The following is a 6,000-nucleotide window of genomic DNA, read 5'->3' on the forward strand; positions in this document are numbered from 1 at the left end:
TGGCGCACTGTGTATGAGAAGCTTAGCAGAAGATGTAGTGAGACTGGGGAGAGACCTCTATCATCTCTGTCAATGGCACCTAGAACCTTTATTCATAGTAGATTCACAGAAGGGGAAGATTGAGGAAAAGGAGGAAGAGTCTATGCAAAGGAGGGAAGGGGGCAGAGATACTCCTGAGGAAATGGAGAGGGGAACAAATAATGATAGCCATATCAATGATGATGATAACAATAGTAATAACTCACCTTTATGGAGACATTTAAGGCTTGCAAAGTGTTGTTCCCAGGTTGCCTGATTTGGGGAAAATGGGAGCTCAGAGTTATTGGCAATAACTTTCCCTCTCTTCATTCCTGCTTTGTTTGTTTCATTCTTTCTGGGGAGGCTGATCCAACCCTTGACCCGACAGTAGGCATTCGCTTTATTATGGAGACAAATTCCCCACATTAGACAAGTAGATTTCTCAAAGGAGAATGTCTCTTTGTTACTAAAGGGTGTTGATTCTCTGCTTGGCCAATGAGGCTCTGTTGAATACCCAGAGGGCTTACAAAGACAGAGTTCTGTTTTAAACTCAGCCATAGACAGGAAAATGTGAATGTGGTCTATGTCAGCTGCCAGCGTTGGAGCTAATCTAATAAAATGGAGCCTTGAGGGAAATCTTCCAGGGCTCCTCAGAGCCAATGGTAATCCCACCTCCACCTGTGGCACTTTCGCTCACTTTTTCAGTTTAATGTCAGCATGGCTTGGTCCCTCAAAGGGTTAGGGCTCAGATGCATTTAAGGGACTGAACAGAATGGAGGGGGTCCAACGCCAAGCTAGGCACACAGAGAACCATGAACTGAAATCCCTAATTTTACATTGCTTACACAATTTAATGATCTCCAGCCTCAGTTTCCTTATCTACAAAATAATGGCGTCAGACAACAACATGGCCTCTGAGGCATCTTCCCATCTAGTTCTTTTATCCTTCACCCCAAAAGTTCCATTCCATCTAATCTGAAAATAAGCCAGATGTGTCAAGTTGTAAATATATCGCCTCTCTGAATAGAATGTAAGCTTCCTGAGAGCAGGGAATGGTTTTCACTCTCCTCGGAACACTTAGAATAGTGCCCACACAAGTAATCCCTTCCTTGATGCTTCTTCATTTATTGACTTCCTCCTCCGAGAGTGAGAAAGCACGATTTTCCTGAAATGGATCAGGTCCCTTTCTTCGGTTGTGAATTACATTCTGAACCCTTCAAGGCTGACTTTTCTGGACAAGAACTGTTATCTGCCTTTGGGAGTTCGCTCTCCTGGCATTTACTGGATCAGGATTGCTCTGAATTGGGAGGGAAAAGAGACAAGCTTCTAACCATTGGACATATCCTAGCTAAAAAGATATCGGACTTTGGGAAGACAGGATGAGTTTTTGGCCATCAGATTCCCGAATTCCCCTTGAAGAGATGATCATGGGAGGTGAACAGACCCTACTGCCATCTAGTGGTCAATAGTTTTTTTTTTTGAGAACAAGGCTGGAGAATTTTCCATTTTCTTTGTTTTTTTTCCCCCACCCCTCATGGATTTTGAGCCAAAAGGAATCTTAAAGTGGGCCTGTTCCAACCCCCTTATTTTACAGATGGGGACATCAACATTCAGAAAAGGTAAATGATTATCATTTTTCTTTTCGTACTCCAGTCACCAGGATGATTGATCTTTAAGGAGGCTTTAAGGAGCCTCCAAGATCCTCTACTCCAACCTCCTACTTTCTCAAAAGAGAAATCTAGTGCTTACTCAGAAACACACAGATGCTAATCACTAGGTGGATCTGAACTCATGTCCCCTAACTGCGGAGCCAGTGTGCCTTTTAAAAGATTACTGTTAGTATATTTGCTGCCGAAGCAAGCACTTAACAGATTATCTTTATTTTGTAAATTTGTTTATTTAGAATATTTTTCCATGGTTACATGATTCATGTTCTCTCCCTCCCCTCTCCTGGAGCTGACAAGCAATTCCACTGGGTTATGCATGTATCATTGCTCTAAACCTATTTCCAGATTAATCATATTCATAATGGGGTGTTAAAAGATTATTTTTTCAAAAATTATTTGGGATGGAGGAGAAGGAGCCAAGCAAGATGGCAGAGTATTGTCCACAGTCCAGTTAAACTCTACCAATATTTTCCCCCAAACAACTTTAAAATAGTGCCCCAAATTTTGGTGCAAAAGAGCTAAAAAGGGTGATAGTGAGACATTTTACCAGGCTAAAGCAGCTTAGGAGGGTGTCAGGAGAGGTCTGTGACACTGGAATGGGTCCTGGTCCATAGCACAAGTGATGGTAACACTATTAGTAGACCTTGGAGGTGGCCCTGAGAGCTCAGTAGCCTTAGGCGCTCTCAGCTCAGAAATTGTAGGGAGACCAGAAAACTGTTCAGAAAGGGATTATAAGGACGCTTTGCTGGCACTAGATGTACCTGGTGCTGATTGGTAACTCTATTGCACATGTGCATTTCTTAGTTTCAGTTCTAAGGTGGAGAGGAGTACTTATTATTGATCACAAGGAAACAGGGACCCTGGTCTCAGTTCAGAGGCAAAGAGGAGGACTAGTGCTTGTGGCCACAGGAGAGCAGAAGACCTGGTTCCAAGGCAGAAAAGAGGACTAATACTTCCAGCTACAGGGGAGGAGAGGCCCTTGCTGGATAATGACCAGAGTATAGACAAGAATATTGACCACACTTCTCCCTGGATCACACCACCTGAGAACTTGATGATCCCCAAACTAGTTCTGAAAATAGAAGTACAAAAAGCCTGAAGCTTGGGGCAGTGTCCCCTCGCCCAGGTGAAGAGAACCCATTTTAATACAAAGTTCAAAGAAATAGGCTAGAAAAATGAGCAAACAATAAAAAAGGAACTTCATCATAAAAAAGCTAACTAAGGCATAAACTCAGAAGAAGTTAACAATATGAAAACAGCTGCATGAAAAGCCTCAAGAAAGACTGCTAATTGAATCCAAGCTCAACAAGAATTCCAAAAAGAGTTAAAGAAAGAGGTAAATGTGATAGAGGGAAAATTGGGAAAGAAATGAGTGATCAAGAACATTTAAAGAGAATTAATCACTTGGTAAAAGAGGTACAAGAAATATAAGAAAAATTACATCTTAAAAGAATTACCTAAGAGATGCAAAAATTTACTAAAGGAAAGAACTCTTTAAAAATCAGAAGATACCAAGTGGATAGGGGAGTACAAAAATTCTCTGAGAAAAGGAACTCTTTAAAAAAGCAGAATCAACCAAATGGAAAAAAGAGGTATAAAACCTTACTGAAGAAAATAATTCATTAAAAATTAGAATGGACAAAAGGAAGTTAATGACTTGATGAGACACTAAGAAACAATAAAACAATGTTTAAAAAATAAAAGAAAATTGAAGGAAGTGTTAAATATCTCACCAGAACAACAATTATATTAAAGAGAGATAATTTAAGAATTATTGGACTACCTGAAATCCATGATAGAAAAAAAGAGCCTAGATATCATATTTCAAAAAAGTTATGAAGAAAAAATACCTTGATGTTTTAGACTCAGTGGGTAAAATTAAAAGAATGTGCTGGCTACTTCCTTAAAAAGATCATCACATTAAAGCTCCAACAAATATTATAGCCAAATTCCAGAGAAGAGAAAATATTGCAAATAGTCAAGAAGAAAAAAATTTAAATATCATGGAGCCACAGTCAGGATTACACAAGATTAGCAGCTTCTACCCTAAAGAGGCCAAGAGCTTGGGGTATGATATTTCATAAGTCAAAGAATCTAGACGTAAAACCAAGATTAACCTACCCAGTAAAACTGAGTATAATCTTTCCTGGGGGAAAAAATGTCTATTTAATGAAATAAAGGAATTTCAAGTAATTCCAATGAAAAGACCAGAGCAGAATAGAAAGTTCAATAGTCAAATACAAGACTCAATAGAAGCATAAAAAGGAAAACCAGAAAGAATAATCATAAAAGATTAAGTAAAGTTAAATTATTATCATTTCTACATGGGAAGATGATGCATATAATTCCTAAGAACTCTATCTTTACTAGGGCAGTTAAAAGGAGTCTACTAGACAGAGAACATGAGTGTGAGTAAATTATCTTGGGGAAGAAGAAGGAAGAGAAGGAGAGAAGAGGAGGGGAGTGGAAAGGGAGGGAAGGAGGGAGTGAGGAAATGAGAAATGGGGAAGGGAAAAATAGAATTGGGGAAATTTTATCACATAAAGGAGAAAGAACTTTTATAGAGGAGTAGAAGATGGAGTGACAGATAATGCTTGAACTTCTTCACTCTCATCAGAATTGATCAGAGGGAAGACTATAAATAAATTAGAGAAGAATAGGGGAGGGAGATAAGAGACATGAGCATGAGGAGGGGGCTGATACAAGGGAAGATGGAAAATAAAATTTTGAGAAGAGGCAGGATAAAAAAATACAGGAAGAAGAAACTGGGATGTAGTGAAACATGGTTAGTAATCATAAATGGGAATGGGAATGGGATGAGCTCACTTATAAAATGAAAGCAGATAGCAGAATACCAGAATCCAACAATATTCTGTTTTCAAGAGACATACTTGAAACAGAAAGACATATACAGAGAGTTAAAATAAAGAGCTAGAGTATAATTTGTTATACTTTTGCTGAAGTAAAAAAAATGCAGGAATAGTAATCATTTTCTCAGGCAAACAAAAGCAAAACTAGACCTAATTAAAAGAGATAATCAGAGAAACTATATATTTGCTAAAAGGTGTCATAGACAATGAAATAATTTTAAAGTTTTTTTTACAAAAAGCTGATTTAATAAAAGCCTCATTTCTCAAACATAGAACTGAGTCAAATTTATAAAAATAAGAGCCACCCCCCAATTGATAAATGGTCAAAGGAGATGAATCGGCAGTTTTCAGAGGAAGAAATCAAAACTATATATGTTCACATGAAAAGATTCTCTAAATCACTATTAATTTTTAAAAATTCTTATCTCCTGACATAATCAATATCGTATATTGGTTCCAAGGCAGAAGAGTGTGAAGGACTAGACAATGGTGGTTAAGTGACTTGCCCAGGGTCACATAGCTAGTAGTGTCTGAGGTCACATTTGAATCCAGGACCTCCCATCTCTAAGCTTGGTTCTTAATCCACTGAGGCAACTAGGTGCCCCTTAAAGCACTATTAATTTGAGAAATGCAAATTAAAACAACTCTGAGATACTACTACCTTAGACCTAGCAGAAATTACAAATGCTGCAGGGGATGAGGGAAACTGGGTATACTAATAAACTGTTGATGGAATTGTGAACTGGTCCAACCAATCTGTAGAACAACTTCGAACTATCCTCTAAGAACTATAAAACTTTAGATAACCATTGATCCAGCAATACCACTACTAGGTTTATGCCCCAAAGAGATAACACTAAAAAGGAAAAGGACTTATATATACAAAAACATTTATAGCATCTCCTTTTGTGATGGCAAAAAATTGGGAGTTGTGGGGATGCTTATCAATTGGAGAAGAACTGAAGAAATTGTGATATGTGATGTGACTGGGTACTATTGTACTATAAGAGATCATAGCAAGATTTATATGCACTGATGCAAAGTCAAGTGAGAAAAACTGGGAGATTATTGTGCACCATAATAGCAATATTATAAAGATGATCAACTGTGAAAGTATAATTTGAACAGTACAACTCACACTTATGCCATGTACCAAGACAGCTCCAAAGGACTCATGATGAAAAAAATGATATCCACCTCCACAGATAAAATTAAAGGGCTTTAAGTATAAATTAAAGAATAATTTTTCTTTATTTTTTGTAGTATGAAAATATGATTTACATGACTTTACATGTATAATTGATATCATCTTGCTTGTCATTTCAGTGGGTGGGGTAGAAGTGAGAGGGAGGAAGAGAATTTGGAACTCAAAAATAACAATAAATATAAATTAATGATAAAATATTAAAAATAAAATAAAATGATAAGGAAAATGAAAAAATTAT

The sequence above is a fragment of the Monodelphis domestica genome, chromosome 1, assembly GCF_027887165.1.
Source record: "Monodelphis domestica isolate mMonDom1 chromosome 1, mMonDom1.pri, whole genome shotgun sequence".
Taxonomy (NCBI): Eukaryota; Metazoa; Chordata; class Mammalia; order Didelphimorphia; family Didelphidae; genus Monodelphis; species Monodelphis domestica.